Consider the following 27,976-nt stretch of genomic DNA (forward strand, 5'->3'; position numbering starts at 1 on the left):
GTTTTTCTCATTGTATTTCCCTCTACTCTCCCTACATTCTAAGAAGTTACCGGCCGGGCGCGGTGGCTCACGCCTGCAATCCCAGCACTTTGGAAGGCCGAAGTGGGCGGATCACGAGGTCAGGAAATCGAGACCATCCTGGCTAACACGGTGAAACCCCGTCTCTACTAAAAAATAGAAAAAATTAGCCGGGCGTGGTGGTGGGCGCCTGTAGTACCAGCTACTCGCGAGACTGAGGCAGGAGAATGGCGTGAACCCGGGAGGCGGAGCTTGCAGTGAGCCAAGATAGCGCCACTGAACACCAGCCTGGGCAACAGAGCGAGACTGACTCCGTCTCAAACAAAAAAAAGAAGTTACCAAGCACTTATCTAAATCCATTTTATAGGAAAAGGTTAGAAACATGCTATTTACTAATAAACCAGAATAAGTTCTAGTGTTCTATAGCACTTTGGGATGACCATAATAAACAATAATTTATTGTATATTTTCAAATACGTAGAAGAGAGAGTTTTGAATGTTTCCAACACAAAGAAATGATAAGTGTTTGAGGTAATGGATATGCTAATTATACCGATTTGATCATTACACATTGTATATATGTGTCAAAATATCATACTCTCTCCTATAAATATGTACAATTATGTCAATTAAAAATAATTTTTTTAAATAAAAATAAACATAGGCAGATTGAGTCAAAGTCTAAATGCTACAACCACCACCTTGCCAAAGGATTCACACGCAGAGTATGTAAAGAACTCCCATAAGTCACTAAGAAAAAACATTTAAAAAATAGATACAGGTTATAAGGTTCACAGAAAAAGAAATCCAAAGGAGCAACAAACTGCGAAAAGATGTTCAATCTCATTTGGATTTTGTGAAATGCAAACTAAAGCAACAACACAATGCCATTTTTCCTCTCATCAAATAGGCAAATATTGAGATTTCTGATGATATCAATTATTTGCAAGGATTTGGGGAAAACAGAATTCTCATACATTACTGGTGGGAGCATAAATTATCATAACAATTTCAGAGAGAAATTGATAGTTGCTAGCCAAATTACAATTATGCAAACTTTATGAGCTAACAGTCCACTTCTAGATGTGCAAACTAAAAAAATTCTCACGTGTATGTACCACAAAACATGGTTAATGAAAGTAATTAACCTATTGTTTAATATAAATAATATAATTATTAAAATATAATAAACAATAATTAAATATATTATTTAATATAAATAATATAAAGCTGACAGCAACAGAAATGTCTACTACAAAGAGAATAGGTAAATAAAACTTGATGTTTATAGTTGTGTAATGAAATACTTTACAGTGAATAAAAAGTGGGTTACCTCCCCTTCTTCCTCACCCATTCAAGTGTCAGATGGGAAGGAGACATTACTCAAGTTTTGGACAGGTCTGTGGATTCTCAGATCAAAGAGAAAGAGCAAGAATAGCCAGGAAGAGAAATGATTTTTGAGGTGCATCCAGGAGATGGATATTGAGAGGGTGGGCCCCAGGGGATCTAGAGGGGTGGGGTTTTCTTGTGTGTTCCCAGTGTTGGCCGTCACACTGGATGCCCTAGACATGCACGGAAAAACGATGACCAGAGACCAGACTCAAACCCTATACTCCCGTGACCCATCTCTTGTTGCTGGGAACATCCTCCAGAAATTAGGTGCAACACTGGGAAGGGTGGTGGAATTCTCCAAATTGACGGAGATAAATTTCTGCTATACTGAAGGAATGAAGGCTCAGAAATTAGATTGAGTTATCAAAAAATGAACATATTTCTTGTACAGTTAAGTCAGCCGACTGACATTCATATCACTACAGTTGCATCTGTAGTAGGTAGTCATACTTTAGGTAGAAAAGTCTGAGAAGGGAAGAGTATGTGAAGCTTACAAATAGAAATCTAGAGGAAAAAAGAAAATCATTAGGGACAAAATGTCCATTTCAACTTGTCCCCTGTTTTTAATGCCATCATATGCACTGAAGTCATCCTATTTGTTTGTAAAGCCCCAAGTTTATCTTTGAAAATTTCTGCACCTGTTTCTTGTGAGTTAATGTGACCTGCTTGTTCTCTTCAGACTCTGATCATATTAAAACTTTTGTCTTGGGGAAAAAAACCACAAAAACAAAGGAAAGTCCATGGGTTACTGGCTTCCTGGGGCTTCCCCAGGCTGGACCCTTGGGGCTTAAGTAATTTTATTAGATTCTCTCTCTCTCTCTCTGTCTCCTTGTCTCTGTCCCCCTCTCTCTTTACTAGATTCTCTCTCTCTCTCTTTTTATTAGATTCCCTCTCTCTGTCTCTGTCTCTGCCTCTCTTTCTTTATTAGATTCTCTCTCTCCCTCTCTTTCCCCCTTTCTCCCCCACTCCCTTCTTCTCTTCCTCTTCCTCCTCCTCCCAACTTTGTAGTCTGCTACTTGGTCTCATTTTCTCCAAGTGTAGATGGACTTTTTTTAGGCAGTTAGGGAAAATGGTTGCCAGAAGCTCCAGGTTTATACTATCTGAGCTTAGTAACTTCACGAAAAGGATAGATGCTTTTTCCCATATATCAGTCTCAAGAAAGGGTTCTAATTTCCTTGTTTGGGTCACGTGTCTACTTGAAACACATGGGGTGTGTTGCCAGGAGGAGAAGGCACTGTGATGATATTCTACCAGACCAAGTGGAATGGGGATGGGGCATTTTCCCAAGTGGAAGAGAGATGCCATTACCAGACAAGAGGAAGAGATGCTGGGCAACAAAACTAATTGGTACAACACATCCACAAAAAATTCTCTCTCGTTATTCCTAAACTTCAGTTACTTGAACTTCCTCCCATTAGTGATTCCCTGGTGAATTAAGGTGGAACTTCGAAGGAAAAGGGCATTCATGCTCTGAATCATTCTTCCATGGAGGTCAGCATGGTGGCAGCAAGGCCAATGTGATGGAGATGGCAGCTCCAAAGCTCCAGGTGATGGTCTCGGAGCAAAGACATCTTAAGGCATACGTGAAGGTAGGTATGAGAAATTAGATGATAACAGAGAAGGCTTCAGCATGAACTGGCCCAGAAGTGGATACAAGGCAAATTTCTCCTTCCCTCAAATGTTTAGAGAGGAAAATGCCTTGGGATGGGGACAAGGAGACAGCACTGCTTTTTTCTTATACGCCTAAAATTTTCAGCTCACACACCTCATAAGCTTTATACTGCTTTGCTCTCCCTGCACTCCCCTCTGCTTCTTTGTTTGCCTCTTTTTTCGATTCCTTTTTTCATTCCCCTCTACCTCCCATGCTTACTTCCTCTCCTTTTTGACACACTTCTTTTCATCTTCTCTATTTTCCTGTAAGATCCAAAGTCATTTTTGATAAAACAGCCAACTCTAGATGTTCTGGGAAAGATGGTCATTATTTTTGCTGACTACTGAACATGAGAAGACTCTCTATGGCTGTAATGTGATGAGAGTTGTTCTTCCTGTTTCAAAGGCTATGATTGAAGGCACCAAGGAGGAAAGATAAAAAGACATACATAGCAATGTGAGAAGACATCTCATAGGTTAGAATATATTCACACAAATATAAAGGTACCTATTTGGAAGTGAAAAGCCCTGGGAAATGCATGGGAAGAGGTCACTTCCTTGAACATCTTTACTTTTTAACAAAGCTGACAGACACACAATCAAAAGACCCCAAAATGCCTTCTGCAGACCTGAATGGAGGGTGTCCTGAGTGCCTTGCTCTACAGGCAAGAGGACCCAGAAGGCTGTAGTATCAGTATTTGTTCTGTGCCTGGTTGGCTAATAACCCACTACCCAAAATTTAAAAAGTTTAATTTTGAATGCAGCCATACCTGAAATCACCGCATGTTTTTGGCTGCAGCTTTAGTTCCAGTGTCCACCATGGGAAAGACCAACATACAGCTTCCCTCTTACTTTCTACTGCCTTCACAGCTCTCTAGTCAGATGGAAGTGTGAGTGCTTTTTTATTCGTCCATGGGAAACATCTGTCCTCCCTGAGCTGGGCCATGCTGTGAAAAGAGAGATGATAGAGTATCACTTTACAGCCTGCTTCCTCAGTAGCTGATCACCAGGCAAAATGTCAGAGCAGCTGGTGCTCATCAACTCACACTCTGTGATGTCAAATACCAATTAGGACTGTGAACTCCTAATTGCCTCATTTCTAGCCACATTTTAAAGTAATTAATAAGTAATTGAGTAATGCGTTAATAATAGCTTTAATCATTTTTCTAATGATCAGCTCCTGTATATAGTCATCTTATGACTTACAAGGAGCATTGCATCTCAGATCATATCTTGTTAATAGCCCCCAAGCTGTAAAGCAATCATTTCCTAACAGGGCCACTTGCTTTCCCCCCCCAAAGCATTATCAAAAAAAAAAAAAAATTAACCTTCAAACTGCAGTCTGTAACACCTCCGTTTTTCTTTTTTCCCTCCTCTTTCATATTCTGTCCCTTCCTTTCAGTCAATTTATTCTCCCATTGGAAATTAGAAGTAAGTGTCAACATCCAGGAGTGATTTCTTTTTTTTTTTGTATTATACTTTAAGTTTTAGGGTACATGTGCACAATGTGCAGGTTAGTTACATATGTATACATGTGCCATGCTGGTGTGCTGCACCCATTAACTCATCATTTAGCATTAGGTATATCTCCTAATGCTATCCCTCCTGCCTCCCCCCACCCCACAACTGTCCCCAGAGTGGGATGTTCCCCTTCCTGTGTCCATGTGTTCTCATTGTTCAATTCCCATCTATGAGTGAGAACATGCGGTGTTTGGTTTTTTGTCCTTGCGATAGTTTACTGAGAATGATGATTTCCAATTTTATCCATGTCCCTACAAAGGACATGAAATCATCATTTTTTATGGCTGCATAGTATTCCATGATGTATATGTGCCACATTTTCTTAATCCAGTCTATCATTGTTGGACATTTGGGTTGGTTCCAAGTCTTTGCTATTGTGAATAGTGCCGCAATAAACATACGTGTGCATGTGTCTTTATAGCAGCATGATTTATAGTCCTTTGGGTATATACCCAGTAATGGGATGGCTGGATCAAATGGTATTTCTAGTTCTAGATCCCTGAGGAATCGCCACACTGACTTCCACAATGGTTGAACTAGTTTACAGTCCCACCAACAGTGTAAAAGTGTTCCTATTTCTCCACATCCTCTCCAGCACCTGTTGTTCCCTGACTTTTTAATGATTGCCATTCTAACTGGTATGAGATGGTATCTCATTGTGGTTTTGATTTGCATTTCTCTGATGGCCAGTGATGATGAGCATTTTTTCATGTGTCTTTTGGCTGCATAAATGTCTTCTTTTGAGAAGTGTCTGTTCATATCCTTTGCCCACTTTTTGATGGGGTTGTTTGTTTTTTTCTTGTAAATTTGTTGGAGTCCATTGTAGATTCTGGATATTAGCCCTTTGTCAGATGAGTAGGTTGCGAAAATTTTCTCCCATTTTGTAGGTTGCCTGTTCACTCTGATGGTAGTTTCTTTTGCTGTGCAGAAGCTCTTTAGTTTAATTAGATCCCATTTTTCAATTTTGGCTGTTGTTGCCATTGCTTTTGGTGTTTTAGACATGAAGTCCTTTCCCATGACTATGTGACATCCAGGAGTGATTTCTAATTGAAGTGAAACTTTACTGCATGACCATTCCTGAGCATATGCTTCCTTCACTGATAAGAACATTTATCTTGACTTCCAGTTTGTTTCATCATAATTATAGCTCATATTTATCTGTTAGATATGAAAGCACTTATTAATCTTTGGATTTCTATTTAAAAGGAATGATAGCAACTACAAAACTACCCAAACCCTCAGGAAAGCTATAGGCAAGCGGTATAGAGAGTCATAAAGATTCCCCAAATAGGTTGAAACTTGCTCTCCTGATCAGCCACAGCAGTTAAGATCCAGGGCAACCAAGACATTTAGAAGTGTGTCAGAAGAGCACTGGAAACCTCTGTCAAATATCATCAAGCTTTGGTCTTAGAGGTTAGAGGGTTTAGGTATGGGAACTCTAATTCTAAAGATGCTTAATATGAGTCCAGCTCAATGATTGTGGAGATAAGTCTATTGGAGACTAATTTATAGGGCTTGGTTGGAATATGACAAGACCCTATACCAACCGAGCCCTGTAAATTAATTATTAATTATTCTTGATGAAATCAAGACTGTTCCTGTAGAAATACGAGAGGCATAAAGGTGATTATAATATACATACTCCCTCAGGTTAAGTTCCCCAGAAACAGACTTTGCAATCAATACTTGATGCAGGAGTTTTGTTGAAGATTGCTCTTGGGAATAATCCATATAAAAGAGTGAGAAGGAAACTGGATTTTGCTGAGAGAATGCTTAAAGTGAGATGCAGTGGCACTGAAGTTTCAGCCAGTCTCATGGGAATTCTGAAGCTGAAATGGCCGTTTGGAGATGTCTTGAACTGAGGCAAGGAGACTGGGTCCTGATACCTTTGCATCAGATACCAGTCATTAAATACAGGTTGCCAATGGGTAGGGAGCAAAATCCTTGACAAGGACAATTTCTGGGAGGGACTCAGCCATTAGCAACCAGTATCCAACCTTCCTGGCAGCTGGAAGAATGAGTGCCTCGCTCCTGGAAGGGAGATCCAGATGACACATCCCGGCATCCAGTACATTCATTCTTCCTCCCTCTAAGTCATCTTACTCAAGCACATCCTGGTACCTCAGCCTTGACCATATTTTCTTATGCATAAGTGTGGTGGCCTCCTCATTTCCTCATTTGCCTCAACCTGCTCTGTAGGGACAGGATTTATTTATCCTATCCCCTATTCTTTCTGGAATATAGCTCTATTTATTCACTTCCAACAATAACCAACCACACTTTTTTTTCTGAGACTTTGGTCTAATTTCAGATACTTCCTCTAAAACTTGTTCAAGGGGTGACTAACTGAAGTCAAATGCAATTCTCATGAAAGAGATTAGAACTCCTACATTCCCTTTGTCTGTCCTTTTCTTTAATGAGAATTTTAGTAACTTCCTAATTGTCAAAGTCAAAGGACATTTTTTAGTCTTCAACTTATCGGACATCTCTAGAATAGGGCATCTCTAGAATATTGGACATCTTTATTCTACACTTCTACACTCCCTCCTCTCCTTTCCCCACTGTTTTTGGACCTCACAATCTCCTCATATTCTGTTTACCCCCCTGACTCTTGTCCCTTAGATTCTAGGCTCTTCTCTTCTGTCTATTCCTTCAGACATCAGTATAATATCTAGACCATACTAATAACACAAAAATTGTATTTAGTTTTATTATCCTTTTTTACATATCAACAATATGCTATTAATACTCATATGTATAGATCTGGCTTATATGTCTTTACTGAATAATTTTGCTATATATGTGTGATCTATGGTTGTAGATATTGGACATCTTTGGACATTTGCCCTGAAATGTCTTAGAAGGTAGACACAATATGGTCTCTTTTTTCTTCACCCAATTCCTCTCCCATTTGCCTGATTCAGGTAATGGCACCACCAGGCACACCCATTAACAAGCCATTCTAGGCTCTGGCTGCTTCTTCTCATCCCTTGTGTAATCTAACAGCAAATCTGTTTACTCTACTTACTAAGTAATTTCAAATCTCTTCACTATTCTCTACATTGCTACTGATTCTAGTAGAAGTCTCATAAATTCTCACCTAAACCTATTTAATAGCTTCCTAATGGGTTTCTTCACTGCATTCTCCCCTCCTCCAATTCATTTCCCACACTGCTACCAGAATGATTTGCTTACAACACACATCTAATCTTATTGCTCCTTCCTTAAAAGCCTTCAACTTCTGATTGCTTTCTGGATAATGTTCAAACTCCTTGCCATGGTATTAAAGATCTCATGATCTGGCCCTTGCCCAGGTCTCTAGCTTTATCTTTTGTCATGCTTCATTGCAGACATACCAGATATTTTGTACATTCCAGAATCTATCATCTTTCTCATACCACCATGTCTTGCTCCTACTGATCTATTTGGAACACCCTTTCCCTCATATAGAAGCCGTTTTTCAGAAGTGAGTTATGTTTTCACAGCATTTCTCATCTGACTGTATTGTCCAAGGAAACAATCTATAGGGGTGATGACCAGTTGGTAAATTTTACTTGAATAATCTGTGGCCCATAGAGGGGAAGATGAATGTAGACAATGGTTAATTCTTAGGGATGAAGAAATGTACTTCATTATTTCAAAATGGAAATAATAGAAAATAAAACATATAGGATATTTAGAATTCTGAGAGGATAGAAACCTAAGTTGAATTTGCTACTGAGGCAATCCAGTAAATATTGAAGGAAAATTACAGCTAAATTAACATCATTGGAAAACTCCCTTGTTAGAGAGGGACCAAATGAACATAACTGCAACTCTGTGTTCATAAAAAGATGTTAAAAGGAGGATGGATTAAAGGACAAGCACATGCCCACTGTTTGCCATTAGTTGCTAAATGCAGGTAGAAGATAGTCAAGTGGCAGCTCTCTTGGCTTAAGCAAGTCTGTGTCACCCTGCTTCCTAGAAATAGACAAAAGTATGAGCCAAGACTATCCATAGGTGGTTGCCCAAGTCAAAGGACCTGCTTGGTAGTCATATTTCTGGCCCTCCCTCCCTTATAGTCTTTCAAGGAATTAATATGATTATTAGATGAGACTCCCATAGCCACTTTTATCATATATGGGGGATCTTGTAGTCATTTATCTTTTAGAAGAGACCCACTTTGGGTGAATATGTATGTGCCTATCTGCCATGCATGAGAGGGTTTGCCAGCTGTCATCTATGATCTTTTGAGAAAACAAATCCAACTGCTATTTCTCTAAGTCTACAGATGCCAAAGTTATATAGGATTTGAAGGAGCCCATCCCAATGAAAAAATATATATGTACCTCTTCAAGGGTAAAAAAAAATCATGGAGCAAATTTTAAAAATTGGCACTTCAAAATAGAGTATTACACTGAGAAATCAGGGCAAATGGGCCACTTTTTTAAAAAAAAAAGAATTGATACAGCAAATAGTAAAACTCTTTAAAGAATTCTAAATTCTGTTATCTGTTAATGGGATATTGCATTGATAAGACATAGCCAGCTGCCATAATAAAGAAAAAACTGACAATAAGAAAGTGTGTTTCAATAAAAAATTATATTTGCCAAAATAAAAAAGAATCAATAGAGGTGATAAACAAGAAAGTATGCTACCAAAAACTGAATTAAGCAATTTAATAATTGAAACAAATAATTCTCCATGAGTACAGAGCAAGAAAACAAAGAGATAGAAATTATGAGAAAACTCATGTAGACAAATCCAAATGTTCTAATTTCTAAACAATGGTAAGTTAAAAGGAAATAAGTAGCTTATGGATAAGAAATGGCAATGAAAATTGAACTGGAGGAGAATTTATCTGAGCTGAAAACCTAAATACTTGGCAAGATCATTGAAAAATATCTACATACATTTATACACATTGTGGTGACATTCTGGAATCAAAAAATAAAGTCATAAAAGCTTCCATATAGAAAAGAGCAATTACCTAAAAAGGAGGAGACTCAGATTGGTACCAATATTTTCATTTATGATATTGGAAATACAGTAACAATGAAGCAATATCTGTGGATTTTTTAGGAAAAGAGATGGTAATTATGTATTACCATGCCCAGTCAAATTTTGTTCATTCATGAGAGCAAGAAATTTGTATTTTTAGATATGCAAGCTCTCAGAAAGTATCACATGCATGCTTCCTTTCCGATAAGAAAAAGAAACTCATCAAAGTACTCTAGCCAAATGAAGATTGCATTAGCATAAAGATCTCAAGATGGCAAAATTTTAACATACAAGAAACAGTAGCAATCAATGAGACTAGTGGTAATTTAATTTAAGTAACAGTGGGTACTATGGTCCTGAAATATATGTAGGAATTGTTAAGAAAGAATTGTTTAAATAGAAGGGACACAATGTAAGAAAAATGTGAATAACAATATAAGAGTTAACATTGAGTTAAAATGTGAATAATAATGTAAGAATACAGGTTCTCAAGCTTAACTGATATTTCTATCACTTTCTGGCTGTTATAATCAAAGACAAATTAAGTAACCTCTTGTGCCTTAGTTTCCTTCTTAGTATATTGAGAATGATAATAGCATCTGCTTCATAGAGATGTTTTGAAGAATAAATAAATTTATATATGTACATAATATATATTATACATATATAGTTTAAAAGAATGCTTAGCATATAGTAAGTACTTAACAAACATCATCTATTATCATAAAATGATAATATCTATCTCTTTGTTTTCTTGCTCTGTTTTTTGCTATTACTTTTATTATGTCATTGAACGGACAGAAACAAACACTATCTAATCCTTAACCCTGCTAGAAAACAATATAGGTTCAAAATGTCCACTTAAATCAAGTAAACTGGTAGAAAACTAGAAAGTTTATAGAAATTTGAATTCAATTGAAGAGAAGGGAACAAAGACAACTTGATTAATCCAGCTAATTAACTGAGATGACAAATACAGTACAAGGAGCTTTTTTGGGAATGAATATAAACTCAATTTGGACACCACAAATTTGAGGTACTTCTTAGACAATTAAGTGGATATATGGAACTCAATCTGAGGGAGATCTGGGCTAGGGACATATAATTTTTAAAATGAAAGCATGGGAGGATTTCAAGAAAGAGGATTAGTGTGATGTGTGCCTGAAAGATATGATAATATAGTTAGATTTGGCCATGAACAAGCCTGATCATCGCAGACTAAAGAGGTGACTGATGCCCTGGCCACATGGAGAATCAGATGGCCAAAATGAATCATCCTGCCTGATAAATGCTACCCTCAGGGAAGAGTATATCTGTCTCTGCTGAGGAATAAACCCTCACACATGAAATGGCATTCTAGGGATAGGATTAGGCCATGAGGCAAATAGGCAGTCATTATTCAGTTCATTCCACAAATATCTATTTTCACCTATGTGCCAGAGGCTGTGCTAGACTCTGGGCTATGGTGGGTAGAACACACCTTCTCTGCCCTCACTGGGTATTAAGGTCTATAGTTATGGGAAAATGAAGTATTTTCCTCAACCTACAACAGAGAGAAGTTTCCTTCCAAATATGAAATTAACAAGATGAATGCCAGAATATAAGAATGCTCCAACTTCTTTTTTTTACCCTGTCAGAAAGAAACATTTATTTATTATTTTTATCAGCATTCACTATGTCCTGGGATATAGAACTGTCGAATATATTACTTGTGTCTCCAAATCCCGTGCATTTCAGTAAAAGGGACTCCTTTCTTTTACTAGGGCTGTAGATCACCCACTCTCCTTAGATAAGCAGACAGCAAGAGAAGTCTTTCCGGGCTCCTGCAAACTGCAAGTCACCTATGCAGGAGAAAGCCCGGGCATTTCTTAGGAAGACTCCTCTCCCTCTCTTCAGCCCATTCACCTGAAATCAATGTTAGGAAGGAGACTGGGGGAGGGAATATCCTTCTTGGTAGTCCTTGTGAATGTCATAGATTCAAACTCCATAGTTATCAATTGTGTAGTGACAACAGTTTCCTGATCATGTAACTTCACATTCTCATTTGATTGTGCTGGATTCCCCACTGCAGTAACAGGACAGTGGCCATTTCTCATCCATTGCCTCAAGTGAGTGTGGGAAGCCTGGAAATTCAGAATTCTAGGTGTAAGTTCTGAAGATGCACTGTACATAGGACTAGGAACTGGAGCAAAGAAATCTTTACTCAAAAATGTAGGAGGCAGAGGGTACCAAAACCAAAGGCATACACAAGGCACAGGTGGGAACTCTGAAGAGAGCTAGAGTAGCTGTCCTAAATTTGGGGTATGGATGCAGGAGACAAAAATCAGGGATGATGAAAGCAAGAGCAACAGGCACTAAAAGGTTGACGGTTGCCATATGTGACTACTTATATTTAAATTGGGATAAGATAGACAGAGTTTCTGAGGCCTATTGAAATTACATATGATCACCATAAGCATGAAGCAATTTTCTTGGCGTGTTAAGTTAGAGAAGGTCTGTATGGGTTATAGAAATGAGAACATAAATTTGTGCTAGCTCCAATATGCATCCCTTAGAATAAGCCCACTTTAGTTTCCTGGAAAATTATTACTGTTGGCTGCAGGACATTCCAGTGAATGGATACATTATTGTGAACATAACTATTCCCTTATTGTTGAAAATTTATGTCATTTCCATTTTTCACTAATATTATACTATGATTAACATCTTTGTATGTGCATTAATGTTTCCATTAAGTATTACAGTATAGCCTCAGGATAGGTGCAGTTGCAGAATTTTAAGAAGAAATGTAACTTAATCAGATCTGTATATTAGAAAGACAGTTTCAATGACAGGGAAAAAGAATTGGAAACAGAAAGACCAAACAGGAGACTATTAGCAATAACCCAGGTAAAAACTGTAATTGCTGAACTCAGAAATTGTTTGTGTCAATGACTATTGAAGGAAGAACTGATATAATGGATGTCAGAGCAGATGTAGTCGGGAAAGAAAGGAAGAACTCGGATAATTCCTTGGTTTCTAGGAGGTGAACCTGTTAAATTGAAGATACCTAGGAGACATCATGAGAGAGATATTGAATGGCTGGTTGGGATGTACAGCTCTAGCACACAGGAGATTTATAAAGTGGAAGACATCGCTGTTATTTGTCTGCATATAAGTGATACTCGAAACTGCAATTGCATAGATGTGATTACCCAGGAATATTGTGCAGACAGAAGAGGTCAAAAAAGACCAGAGTCTTGGGAAACCTGAAATAATATGGGCAGAGGGAGAAGATGCTCTATTTCTTCAAAGTAGAGGTCAATGATATAGAGGAACAAAAATATGATGTGATTAGAGAGATGAACTCAATGAACTTCAAAAATGGAATAACAATGTTTCCTAATCTTAAAGACAATTCCAGTGAGATGAGGATTAGAGAACAATTGGTATCAAATTTTCTTCTGACTCCTAGATTTCTTCCATAGTTCTCATTTTCAAATTGGATAAAATTTGATTCTTAGTGAATTACTGGGGAAAAATGCATACTTATATGTGATGTTTGTCATAAGCCTAAATTTCACAAAATCATATATAATAGATTTAGTTCTGCTATAATCATTTTGACTGTTATTTTGGTTTATACCACATAATATACACTTATTTGTTTTAGAAATGATATATAAATTTAGTCTTTTTTTTAAGATTCATCTTTGATCCTTTGTGACATCCACTAGAATACTTTGTTTATTGCCATTTCTTACCAAATATTTATTGAATTTATTTACTTGAATCTACAATATAATTTTAAGCATCCAAGAGAAATACTCAATAAATGTTTATTGAATTAGTAAATTAATGAATCATTGCATCTAAAGTCTTAGTCCTGTGCTAAGGTAATGTGGTATGATTGAATGAGATGGTAAACATAATAATTAATCACTGACTGTGTGCCAGCCACTGGGACAAGCAACATGTTATCATCTATCTCTCCATCTATCAGAACCTGCATCTTTATTCTTTCTCTTCTTTCTCTCCTATAGATGGATATCTCCTGTGTCTATCTAAGGCCAGCACTCACACTGATGGACTCAGTGGTATCCTCATAAATGTTTAACACCCTACTCTTTTAGGATAAAAAAGTCCATATTTGCAGTATTTGCCAATTTATGTGGTGTAAATAGTCCAACCTCGGCCTCTTACAAGCTGACAACATGATGTCACTGAACATGGAGTTGGTAAGAGATGCTAATGACTCGCTCTTGGGAGCCTGTGTGAGTGGGGCTCAAGAACACCAGTAAATGTGCTAGATCCCACCCCTTTTTTGTCACCCAAGAACACTGTTTTAGCAATTCTTCCCTCTTGCTCCTGAAATAATAATTTCCCTCTCTACTGGAGCTTCCTTATCAGCCTGTGAACATAGTATCATTTCTCCTATTGAAAAAAAAAGCAAAAAACAAAAAAAATCAAACCTACTTTCTGTCTCCAGTTACTGTGCCATTTTTTTCTGCTCAGCTTTCAGAAAAACTTTTTGAAAGAGTTGTGTATACTTGCTGTATATCATTCTTCTCTTTCATTGTCTCTCAAATTCAGTCAGACTGTTTTCACCAGTCCCCCAAAACACTTTTCAAGATCAGTAATGACCTCATGATTGCTAAATCTAATAACTCAATGTTTAATTCCATATTTAATTCCTTTTGAACCAGTATTTAATTTCACATCTAGTCCGTAGGATTGGACACTTGGCTTCTCTCTCTTGGATTCCCTCCATCCTCCTTACCATTCCTCAGCATCCTGTGTTGGCACTTCCTCCTCTCCTGATTTCTTAATGCTGTAGCACCTCAGTGCTCAGGCCATGGACTTTGCTTTGCTTATTCTCTATCCCTTGGGGACTTGTCTCTCATGGCTTTAAATATCATCTATAAAAGAAAAACTCCTAAATTTATCTCTCTAGTTTAGACATCTCCCCGAACTCCTGACTCACATATCCAACTACGTTTTCAACCTCTTTTCTTGAATGTCAAATAGGCACCTCAAATTTATCATGTCCAAAACTGAGCCTCCTCTCCTGCGCAGCCCTCTCTGCTCCACCTGTGTGCTAGACCATCCAGCTAAGGGCATCTTTTCCATCACTCAAGCTCCAGCCTTGCAGTCATCATTGACTGCCCTCTCTCATAGCTCACATTGATCCATCAGTAAATCAATCCTTTAATATCTGTGTTCAACATATATCTAGAATCTGACTACTTTTCTCCACATTCACTTTGATGATCATCTCCCACTTGGATTAGCTTTCTAACTGGCCTTCAGCCTTTCACCCTTGTCTCTCTGCTATTCAATCTCAACACAGCCACAGCGGTCAATGCAAATACTTTGAATTTAAATGAGATCATGTCCTCCCCTTGCTCAAAACTCTCCAATGGTATTTTCTCTCACTGAGAGTGAGACCATGATTATTGCAATGACCAATAACACCTCACATGATCTGGGTCTCTGCCACCCTCTGATTTTATCTTTTACCTTTCCTCGTAGTTACTCTACTCCAGCCACATTGGTCTCCTTGTCATTCCATGAACAAGGTGAAAGTTTCTTGAAAATTCAGGTTTTTCCACTAGCTGTTCCCCATGCCTGCAGCACTCTTCTCCCAGGTGTTTGTCTGTTTAGTGAGTACATTTTTCGAGATTGTTGAAATGTCACTTTCTCAGTGGTAGCCTCCCCACCCTCATCCCAGAACTCACAGACCCTCTTAACTTGCTCTATGCTACCATAACACTTACATTACACTGTAATGTTTACTATCTACTAGAATTACAAGTTTCTTGAGGACAGGAAATTCTTTTTCTCATTTTGTCCATAAGTATGTCCGATGCACTTAATACTTACTGGCTTGTAGCAGGTACTCAATAAATATTTGTTGAGAGCACGAATAATATAATTTAACTCTCACAACACTATGAGGTAGGTTTTATCAACTTCCTTATGTTACAAATTAAGAAACTGAGGCTCAGACCTGCCCCACATTCAAAGAGACATTAAGTGGTGGGGCTCAAATTCAAATGTATTAGTAGGCTGAATAAAACACTAAAAATGACTAATAGAGTCTGAACTTCATTAAAATATGAGCCTTTGATTGTAATAGACAGAAATTTTTCTCATAAACTTAAGAAAATATTGGTTATACAATACAAAACTTGTGAATAGTAATGATTTCTTCCAAGGAATAGGGAGGTGGTAAAAAACTTATTCCAGTGATTTGAAGTAGATGAGACCACTCAGTTTCCTCATATTACAAATTAATAAAATAATCTTAGTAAATTATACATGTCTTTTGGAGTATTGCTGGTTGATAGGTATATTTGGGTGGAGAAATCTCTTTTGAAACTGAAGGTTAAAAGGAGGTGTCACTTGTTAGAAGATATTGTCCTGGACTAATATATCTCTAAAATGTGAGGGCACATGTGAGGGCACATGTAGGACCAAATACTTAATATGAGCTCTATCCCCCTAGTGAAATATGACTCCTCTGACTGTCAGATATCCAGACATTTGAGGCAATGGAAAAGGAAAATTAACAGTAACAGTTAGAGATATATCAAACTTTGAAAGAGAATAGAGATGTACATGTTACCCAAAGGGCAGAGGGAAAACCAAGGTCCAGGGGTAGGAAAGTTCAGGGCTTTGTTCATGGAATGGGAAAAAGTATAATACAAAATGAGTTACAGAGAAAAATTGGGAAAAACTTGGAAGACAATGGCAGTGATGCTAAGCTGTTTCTATAGCAATGGGAAACCTTAAGGGTCTTAAAACATGTGATATGTGTGCCATTGTGTGTGTGTGTGAGTGTGTGTGATTATAATTGTAGGTATTTAAAAAAGAGGATGGGAGGCTAGATTATAAAATCTGTCAGCCTCCAAAATGACCTTGTTTATTTACTTATACATTCTGCACCTTCTTTCAAAAAAAGAATTTAAGACATAGCTGGTCAATAGGCTGTTGCAACCTCTTGGAATGAGAAAGGCAAATGCTGAGATAGCTTATAGGAAAGAAGACATAAACACTTAAAGCAAATGGGAACAGAAAGCAAGGAACTTAAAACATAAGCAATGGAAAGAAATGCAGCTAAAATCAATTGAGGTAAGTTAAGCATACACATATACGCACACACAAAAAGATACCACACCATTGCATTGCTAGAATGAAGGGCTTGATATATTATAAGCTGTCACAATATGTATTGATGGTCCTGGTACATGCAGACTTCCACCAACTGAGTGGTTACAGTCTATACTTGTCATTGCACATGCTGAATGGCTCCTGGGGGGCTGTTATAGTATGTGGTGGCTGCGATGGAGCATGCAGGCTGATAAACTCTGGGCTACCACAGTGTACACAGACTGTTAGAATACAGGCAGGATGCCACATGCTGAGCTGTCACATTGCATTCTTGTCTGCTAAGATGTTTAACATCCACTGGACTGTCATGGTACATGTAGAATGTCACAAAATGCTCCCCCACTCAACCCCCTGCTCATGTAAAATGGCTACTATGGTTCATGCAAGGCTGTCATGGTATATACTGAACTTTCAAAGCACATGCAGAATATATATATATATAAAATATATATATTATATTATATATAAAATATATATATTATATTATATATAAAATATATATATTATATTATATATAAAATATATATATTATATTATATATAAAATATATATATTATAGTATATATAAAATATATATATTATAGTATATATAAAATATATATATTATAGTATGTATAAAATATATATTATAGTATGTATAAAATATATATATTATAGTATATATAAATATATATATTATAGTATATATAAAATATATATAATAGTATATATAAAATATATATTATAGTATATATAATATATATTATAGTATATATAAAATATATATATTATAGTATATATAAAATATATATTATAGTATATATAAAATATATATTATAGTATATATAAAATATATATTATCATATAAAATATATATTATATTATATATAAATATATATTATATTATATATAAAATATATATATTATATTATATATAATATATAATATATTACTACATATAGGAGTCTGTCACGGTGTGTGAGATTGACACCTGACACACACTGGTCTCCCACAGTGTAAAATGGCTGTCAAAGTGCAACAAGCTGACATGTGCTGTGCTGTCAAGTATTTAATTAGTTGAGCATGGAGATTGATACATGTGGCTGTCACAGCATAATGGACTGGCATGGCACATACACACTGACACACATTGGATTGATACGGTCCATTATGGTACCTGTAGACAAACATGTTGTGCTGCTTTAATGTCACCTGGGTTGTCATGGTGTGAGCAGGCTGATACATTCTGGACAGTCATAGCGTTTATGGGCTGCAGGCATGTAGGCAACTCTCAGATAAGCTAGCCAAACAAACTTCCCATTTTATGTTCCAGTAATGTATGCCTCTAGCTCCTATAGCAAATGACCAAAGAAGTGCCAATAATCTTGCATTATTAGTTAATAATAATAGTAGTTCAAGCTGAGTTATAAGGTGCATACTTACATTAAAAGTTCTTCCATTCCAAAGGAAGCACCCAAATAGTTGAGCAATAATATTTCTTTCCCTAATACATATAAAGAATATCTTTGGTTTTCATTTCTCCTTCAGTTACTTGATTTATATATTTTTTACTTATCTAGGCAGATGGCAATAAACATACTGTGTTTTCCCTAACAGATAACTTGGTTTCCTACACAGAGTATACTATGTTTATACCAATACATCACAATATTTGTCTTTCACTTCTCACGGCTAAATATATTTGCAATATTTAAAGAAATGATTGATAATTTTGAAATGTTTTAATTTTCAAAATAAGATAAAATATATTTTATGTATGTAGGCTTTAGAGTGTAGGCTATGAGAAAATACATGCTAATGTAATATCACTTGGTTTGTATACCAAATAGAAGCTTTTATAATAATCAAACATAATGCAATGGGACAAACAAAACAAATTATACTATCACATCTACTAAGGGTTCTGATAACCTGACCTCACATTTCTGTCAGCATGAACACTGGATGTGCTGAAATGTGCCTATGGCATTTATGCCTCTATTCTGGTAGTTAAAATGCAGGTTGTAAAAATAAGCACATCTAAGTAAAACCAGTCTAGTGAACGGTAATGCAGAGGAGACCAGAGTGCCCAGTGTGACCAAGTGCCATAAAAGAATTCACTCAAGGTGGTGGAGGTAAGCAAGCCCTGAGGAAAAGCATACTTGGGACTGAATATGGAAGTTGATAATTTATTTTAAGATGATAGAAAATTCCACAGACTGTTTTATTCTTTTTTTTTTTTTTGGCATACATTTTCTATTTTCAAACAATCTCAAGTTTACAGAAAACTAGTGACTACAGCACAGAAACCTTTGAGAGTAAATTACTGACTTGACACCCATCAGCCCCTGAATACTTTGGTGTGTGTTTCCAACAAGTGAAGATATTTTCTTAATAACCATAATACAAATAACAAAATCAGGAAACTAATGTGGTACATCAGTATCATCTAGGCCTCAGATCCCATGTAAGTTTTCCTAAATGCCCTTTCTAGCAGAAGGATTCAGCTTAGAATTATGTGTTAACTTTTAGGTATCACGTCTCCATAGTCTCCTTTAACCTGGAACAGTGCCAAGTCCTTGACATTCGTGACTTTTAAAGATGATAGGTTGTGGCCAGGCATGGTGGCTCACGCCTGTAATCCTAACACTTTGGGAGACCAAGGTGGATGGATCGCTTGAACCCAGGAGTTCGACACCAGCCTGGGCAACATGGTGAAACCCCGTCTCTACAAAAAAATATGAAAATTAGCCGGTTGTGGTGGCGCATGTCTGTAATCCCAGCTACTGGGGAGGATCACCTGAGCTAGGGAAGACAAGGCTGCAGTGAGCCATGATCGTGCTACTGCACTCCAGCCTGAGTGAGAGTGAAACTCTGTCTGAAAGAAAAAAACAAAAAAGATTGCAGGTTGTCGTTTTGCATTAGGTCTCTCCATGTTGGTATATCTGATATTTCCTCATGGCCAGGCCCAGGTTATACAATTTGACAGATGTATTACAGAATAATGTCGTGTCCTTGTCATTGCATCCTATCAGGTGGCCCAAGATTTTAATTTGTCTCATTACTACTAATATTTACTTAAATCATTTATTTAAGATATTTTATGCTACCTTTCTTTAATATGAGGTTACATTTTTTTCCTTTGAAATCAGTAACTTTTGTGAAACGGTTCTTTGAAACTATGTAAATCCTCATTGCTCAGCAAACTTTCTTGTTTATATCAGAATGATCTATTGTTTCCTACGTTATTCAGTGGATTATAATACATTACTCTCATGATTTATTTTGATGCTTAAATCTGATGGCCTTCAAGGTAGTTTCTGCATCCCTTTAACATCTCATCATTTGGGGGGCACTTCTTTGCTTTCTGGTATTAAGAAGCCAATATACAGGTACTACATGTTCTCACTGCTATTGAAGTGAGGCCTCCAAACCCCTCAGTCAATAGAGTTATATACATGTATCCACACACATCTACATTTTCAAAATCCATCTATATTCATAGAAGTCCATAATTTCACATCAATATGTCAAAATCCAATCTAACACCATGGGTTCATCCTGGTTTTCTCCCTTTCCATATTTTGAACTCTCTTCTGTGACAGTGAGAAGCCTTTTTTCTATTATCCTTACTATTTTTTCTTATTTTATCAGCTCCATGGTGTAATACATCTCCCATCCCTCTTTCTACCCTTCTCCCTATATGCATGCTCTCCTTGGTTGGTTCCAGAATCCCATGCCAGGGAGTCCCTCTGTGTGGATCACCTCCTGCCACTTGGTATCTGACGTTTCACACCAGGCTGCCCTTCCATGTCAACATGCTTTACACCCTGCTCTGGAACTGATGCCCCATTCCATGCTGCTTCTCTACATAAACACTCTCCTTGCCTGACCCCAGGTCTGGCATCCATGTCAGCGATCTCATTTGTTCTTGACAAGTTACTGAGCCTATGTATTTGGGATATGTTTTGATCAGAGTGGTCGTAACAGAAAATTTCACATTTTCTGTGTTGGGAAGTGGCCGAGTAGGAGAATTTATGGTTGATTTATCAAGTCAGGCTGTTTGCAAATCCCCCCTCTAATCACCACATTCAATAATGAAATACCTATTGAGAATATACTGTGGGTCAGGCACTAGGGCTGCTCTTCGCTCTTAAAAGTAACTTTGAAATACAATCCTTTCTATTAGATGTCTGGTGGATAGTAAATGGCCAGATGATATTTATTGAACATATTAATTGGCATGACTATTGAATCAATGCATATCTCACAATGTGTGCTCTGTTCTAGGCTCCACGGCAGGCATGAAGAAAATACAATGAGTAAGACATATTTCCTACTCTCCAGGAGATAATTTAGAGGTGGAGATAAACATGTAAGTAGCTATAATGCAATATTAAGAAAGTGATATGATAGAAGCCATGAAGAAATGTGAGAAAGGAAAAGTTTAATAACATTCTCTTGGAGAAAGTGGGGTTTCAGCTAACTATGCAAGGATTAGTTAAGCTTTTCAGGGATGGTAAAGGCAAAGGAAATTGTTCCAGACTAAGTCATAGCAGGAGCAAAGGTAAGGACAGGAAATCATGCAGGATATATTTGGAGGAGAAGATAAAGTGTGGCTACACTGGGGAAAGTAGCAGGAGATAAGGAAAATAAGGATGAAATACAAACATTCAATTCCTAGAAGAAGGTTAGCTTAGCCATCAGATTAGTTTGGCATCAGTTGACTAAAATTAACTGAGCAGATATGAAAACAAATGAACAAAAATTAAAGCTACCTCACTAAGAAAAGATTTATGAGTTAATGGGACTAATTGTGAGCCAAGAGCTTCATACTGAACCATTAATTATCTACTTGGCTTAAAGGAGGGTAAAAAATGAGGAGAATTATGACACCGGTTAAAACTTGTTATATTTGATGGCAACTGTTAATATTAATTAGGATATTGCTAATAATATCCTATGGTTTACCCTAAGTTGAAATCAAAACTTCTTTACATTTTCAGGAAAGTTAAAGAGGGCATGTAATATTTGACTCAAAACATCACTAAAGAGAGTAACAGACAAAAAAGACACTAAAACCCAGTAAGGAAAAGTGAGAGAGATCATGGCACATGTTCATTGGACTAGTTGATTCTACATTTTACTTGGCAGCATGTCCCATAACAAACACCCAATTTGTATGGTTTAACACAACAAAAAACAATTTCTTCCTCACATAACAGTCTAATGCAAATATTCTTGGTAGGTGTTTATCATCTACCTTATTTAGGGCCACAGGTTCCGACTGCCTTGTGGTTTCACCTTCTTCTGGGGCCTCGGAGTCCTCCGTATTTATCCAGAAGATAGAAAGCTAAAGGGTAGATGTGGTGTCCTTTGACACCACCTCTCCAATTCTCCAAAACTAACTGGGTGTCCAGCAATGCAATTCAATTCTGACACTAACTACCCAGAGCTATGACAGATCACATAGGTTAAGGGCTCAGTTCCACAAGACTGCCCCACTTCAGACTCAATAACAAGTCTTAGGTTGCCGCCTGTACTTCTGCCTGACTGACTATAAATCAGGGATTCCCAAAACCCACCCCTCAAGTTTAATAATTTACTAAATTTACTAGAATGACTCACAGAACTCAGGGAAGTGCTTTGCTTACTATTCCCCATTTATTATAAAGGATACAGCCCAGGGACAGCCAAATGCAAGAGATGCATAGGGCCAAGTATGGGAGGAGGTATGTGGAGCCTCCATGACCTCCTGTGCACACCACCCTCCAGTACCTCAATGTGTTCACCAACCCAGAAGGTCTCTGAACCCCATCATTTAGAATTTTTTATGGAGGTTTCATTACATAAACATGGTTGGTTAAATCACTGGACGTTGGTGATTGATTGAATCTCCCTCTCTCCTCCCCAGAGATCAGGGAGTGGGGTTGAAGGTTCTAATCTTTTAATCATGGCTTGGTCTTTCCGGCAACCAAATCCCATCCAGAAGCTATGTATGGTCCCCACTCTCCCAGTTATCTCATCAGCATACAAAAGACATTTGTCACTTACAAGACTCCAAAGGTTTTAAAAGCTGGTGTGCCAGGAACCCAGGACAAAGACCAAACGTATTTTTTCATCATACCACAGTGGAAAAGGCTTGTCTGCCTGCTAACCACTTCATCCTGGAAATGACACATGATTCAGCTCACATTCCCCTGGTGAGAACTTTTGTGTCCACACATAACTGCAATAGGGGCTGGGCAGCATAGCCTTAAGTGTGTGCTCAGACAAAAGAGGAAATCCGTTTGGAGAACAGTTTGAAGTTTCTGCCACAGCACTGTGAAACAATGTTTCTGAATTAAGGTTGCCCAGTGTACTGGTTGCTACAATCCTTGTATCCCGTCCCTTGACAATAACTGAAGGCCTATACAAAGATTATAAACTAAGACACAAATGATTCTCTAGTTCAGTTTATTATGCCGCAAATGAAATAGTGTCCAGGTATCCATAGGTGAAAATCAAGGAAAATTACTCCATGCCAACTCTTCAGTAAATAAAAGATCCCATACAACAGATCTTTAGCCTGCTGTCTAACAGTTTTGCAAGATTTGTGCTGCGTCTCCATAAATGATGCTCCATAGAGTTGTGCAGTACATAACTTGTGCAGCTAGAGATAGCAGCTCTGCTCTCCCATTCTAGATTAATGAGAACCAGAAAGGAGAGAATATGAAATATATTCATAGAAACCACAAAAAAGAAAATCTTGAAATCAAAACCTCTGCATTCTCAGAGAAATTAGAGGACATATAGTCTTCAAATCAAAACATCATTGAAGAGATTAAAAGATAAAAATGAACTAAAAATCAATAAGAAGATTGACTGCCAGCTGATTATTTTACTTGAAAGCGTACATTTGGAATAATAATTGAGAATCTACTGTAAAGAATAATAAAAGAGTTGCCTAGCAGATGTTTAAAAATTGCCATTTTTAAAACTTACAAAAGTAAACAGTAAGGTGCCAGTGTAAAAATGAGGAATTAGGTCAATGGGAACATAAAAGAGAGTCCAGAAACAGATCAAAGTACAAATATTATTTTAGAATTAAAGTGGTGACATTTAAAGTCTGTGAGGGAGTGACTGATTATTAGAAAAATGACTTTTGGGTATTTGGCTCTCTATCTGGTGGAAAATGAATGTAAATCTCTATAGCATATAAAAATAAATTTCATATGGCTTGATAATCTAAAGGAAGAACTTAAAGTTGTGTAAATACTGGAAGAAACCAAAGAGTGATATTTTATTATCTTAGGGGATGGCATAAGAATGAGGAGTCATGAGGAAGGTTGACTAATTTAATATAAAAACTAAAATTTTCTCAGCTGCCTAAAAATTCATACAAAGTTACAAGAGAAATAGTTACAATAAGCAGTTTTCTAAGATAGATAATGGCTAGGTGCTTTACATGCAACACAATTCTTACAATTACTCTATTATGGGGGAAACTACTATTATCTGTACTTTACACTTGTGAAAACTGAGGTTTTGAGGGGGTTAAATAACTTCACCAATGCTATCCAACTAGTAAGTGATAAAGCTAAGTCTTATAATCAAATGTTGATTCCAAAACCTATATAGTTAACCTGTACACTGCATTGCCTCCTTAACATACAAAAAACTAGAATAATATTTGCGTCATAAAAGATTCGTTCAGTAATATCTATAATGCATACAGAATTCTTGCCATGATTTAGAAAGGGACAAACTAACTCGATAGAACCAGTAGGTAAAAGATATAAGCAGAAAATTAATAAAAGAAATATTCATGACTACTACTTATTTGAAGAAGTCAAACTGGCAAGTAACTAAAGAAATGCAAATGAAATTAAAATAAAAAATAGGTGGGTTTTTAAAATACATATTACTTGGTAATGGTGTGGAGAGTTAGGCATTATTATTTGCCACTGGTATATATGCGGAGAACACTTTGGAAATATTGACCATCATTTTACATAGGTATATTTATGGCCCAAATTTTCAGTGTTAGAAATGTAGCATAGAGAAACACAAGATTTTAAAATATTTATGTGCAATATTTTCAGTGCAGCATTATTTATAATAATGAAAAACTAGATATAATCTAAATGTCCATTATTAGAAGACAATTACATAAAAGTTTTTATACACATAAAATAGAAAATCTACATTTCTTAAAGTCAAATGAAAGCCAATTGGCTTATGTTGTCTATAGTATGCTGCTAAAACAAGTGACACTACACCCAGCAGACTGCTAAAATGAGGGACAAAAAATATCAAGTTTATGCAGAATGTGGAGGAGGAAAAGTACCTCTCAAACACTGGCTGGGAGGAGCGTATTAGTCAGGGTTCTCCAGAGAAAAAGAATCAATAGAATGTGTATGTGTAAGAAGAGGTTTATTTTAAGAAATTCGCTCGTACAGTTGTGGAGGCTGGCAAGTCCAAATTCTGCAGAGTAAGCTGGCAGGCTGGGGACTCAGAGAAGAGTATGAAGTCTGTCTGCTGACAGAATTCTCACTTCTTCCAGGCAGGTCGGGCCTTCAACTGATTATATGAGGCCCACCCACATTGTGAAGAGTAATCTCCTTTACTCGAAGTCCTGATTTAAATGTCAATCTCATCTAAAATATAACTTCACAGAAATGTCTAGAATAATATTTGATGAAATATCTAGGTACCCTGCCATAGCAAAGTTGACACATAAAATTAACCATTACAAGGAGTATAAATGGTTTTTGGAAAATGTCTTTGAAATATACACCAAAGCTGAATATTATAAAACTCCACGACTGAGTAACTCATCCTTTGTCTTATAGTCAACAGAAATGGACATGCATGATTCCCAAAAGATATGCACAAGAATGTTCACATCAGCACTATTCATGAGAACTCCAAACTGAAAACTACTTCAAAGCCTTCTAAAGTGCACTGGAGAAATACATTGACGTGTAGTCACACAATGGAATACCAGACATCAATGAGAATAAACAATTTACAACTACAGGTAGCAACACACAGATGCATCTCAGATACATGACATTGAGTAAAAGAAGCCAGACACAAAAGCGGAATACTTTATTATTGCTGAAGTTGTGATTATTACATTCATTTAAAATATAAAACTAGCCAAACTAATCACTCCCTCTAGAAATCTGCAAAGTCAAAGCAGTGACTGCAAAGCGGTACAAGGAGATTTTCTGGGGTGCTGGTAGTGTCCTGGGTTATTTTTGTTGTGGTGGTTGTTTTCATCTTGGAACTGGGTACCAGAGTATGTTCATTTTGTGAAAACTCATTGAGATGTACTATTGTAGTATGTGCATTTTTATATATGCGAACTGCTTTCATAAAATATTTTTAAAGTAGAAGAATAATATATATTTCTAAATAGTAATATATCTCTATATCCATCCATGTTAGTGAAAGGGTAGATATGAATCTGAAGGGCTTAAGATTAGAAATCAGTCTGGGCGCGGTGGCTCACGCCTATAATCCCAGCACTTTAGGAGGCTGAGGCAGGTGGATCACCTGAGGTTAGCAGTTGGAGACCAGCCTGACCAATATGGTGAAACCCTGTTTCTACTAAAAATGCAAAAATTAGCCAGGCATGCTGGTGCATGCCTGTAGTCCCAGTTACTCTGGAGGCTGAAACAGGAGAATTGCTTGAACCCGGGAGGTGGAGGTTGCAGTGAGCAGAGATTGCATCACTGCATTCCAGCCTGGGCAACAGAGTGAGACTCTGTCTCAAAAAAAAAAAAAGAAAAGAATAAAAAGAAAAAAAAAGGACTGGAAATCAAATTAACAATGCTTATCTCTGGAGGCAGTGTTGGAAGTCAGTGAGAGGAGCACTTAGATTTTCACCTTTTACTTTTGATATTTCTGTATCTTCTGATTTTCTTAAACATGAAACGCACATTTTTTAAATTACTTTTCTTGGGGTGGGGGAGAGAGTGGATGCCCTTTCAAGCATCTCTGTATTTATAAATAGACATAAAACCTATTATTACAATTTTACAAAGCCTATATTCTGAAACCTTCATTTTTTATTCAACAAGATCTTTCCAGTAAATAAATATAGTGTCCATTTTTAAGAGCTATATGAAATTCCTACATCATAATTTACTTTACTAGTCTATTATTGATGGACACGAAGGTTGTTTCACATTTTCAATACTGTAAATAGGCAGTAATGTATATACATCTCCTTAGGGTAAATTCCCAGAAATGTGTTGCATAATTAAGTATTTTACAGTGTAATAGATACTGCTGTGCTACTTTCCTAAGGTGATATGACCGTTTTATACTTTCAACAATACTGCATGGGAAGACTTGCTGCCCCTCACAATTGCAAATTTAAGTATGTCAATAATTTTAATTTTTGCCATCTTGATGGGGGAAAAAGACTATTCACATTTTACTAGCATTTCTTTGATTATTCCTGACACTGCACATTTTTCAGATGTTTTTGTGTTTCTTTGGTGGATTGCCTCAGAGTATTTTGCCCATTTTTCAATTAAAACATTAAATATTTTCCCTATTGATTTTTAAGAGCTCACTATTTATCTAGGATATTAATTCTTTGTCTTCATTTTACAGCAAATAATTTTCCAATTAGCCTTCTACCTTTCAACCTTTTATTGTGTTTATTTTTACACGGAAGTTTCATTTTTTTAAGTGGTCGATTTTACCAGTCTTTCCTATTAAATTTTCGATGCTTGAGACAAACTTAGAAAGGTCTTCCCCAACCCAAGACTATAAAAATATTCATTAATGTGTTAGTATTTTATGGTTTCAGCAATAATTTATTTCAGTATAGTAAGTGAGGGAGAAATCTGGATCTATTTTTTTTCAAATGGCTAGCTAATTGTCTTAATTTCATTTACTAATCTTTGTTTTTCGTACCAACTTAAAACACTACATTTATGAGACACAAACCCCCTATATACATTTAGTTCTAAGTCCAGAGTTGTATTCTTTCTATTGTTCTTTATTTACACCCATTATATATATATATATAAAAATATATGTATATATATAAATTGATTTCACTTCATAAGGCATTTTAATATCTGCTAGGGCAAGCCACTCTCCTGCCTTCTTTCTCAGCATTTTTGATATTTTCACTTGTATGTTTTTATAATTGTTTTGTAGAGTTGAAAAGAAATTCTGTTAGAATTCAATGGAACTGCATTGAATATATAAACACATGTAGAATATTGATATATTTATGGTTTGAAGCCTTTCTATCCTAAAACAATACAGGCCTATT

At 36.7% G+C, this 27,976-nt stretch overlaps 1 long non-coding RNA gene across 1 annotated transcript; it reads left to right on the plus strand.

Annotated features, from left to right (window-relative positions):
* Nucleotides 1-25,750, plus strand: LOC129048703 (uncharacterized). The gene is made up of 4 exons (XR_008511262.1): nt 1-118; nt 2,829-2,999; nt 20,983-21,067; nt 25,527-25,750. It is a non-coding gene; the product is annotated as an uncharacterized LOC129048703 (long non-coding RNA).
* The last annotated feature ends 2,226 nt before the right edge of the window (nt 25,751-27,976 follow it).

The sequence above is a fragment of the Pongo abelii genome, chromosome 9, assembly GCF_028885655.2.
Source record: "Pongo abelii isolate AG06213 chromosome 9, NHGRI_mPonAbe1-v2.0_pri, whole genome shotgun sequence".
Taxonomy (NCBI): Eukaryota; Metazoa; Chordata; class Mammalia; order Primates; family Hominidae; genus Pongo; species Pongo abelii.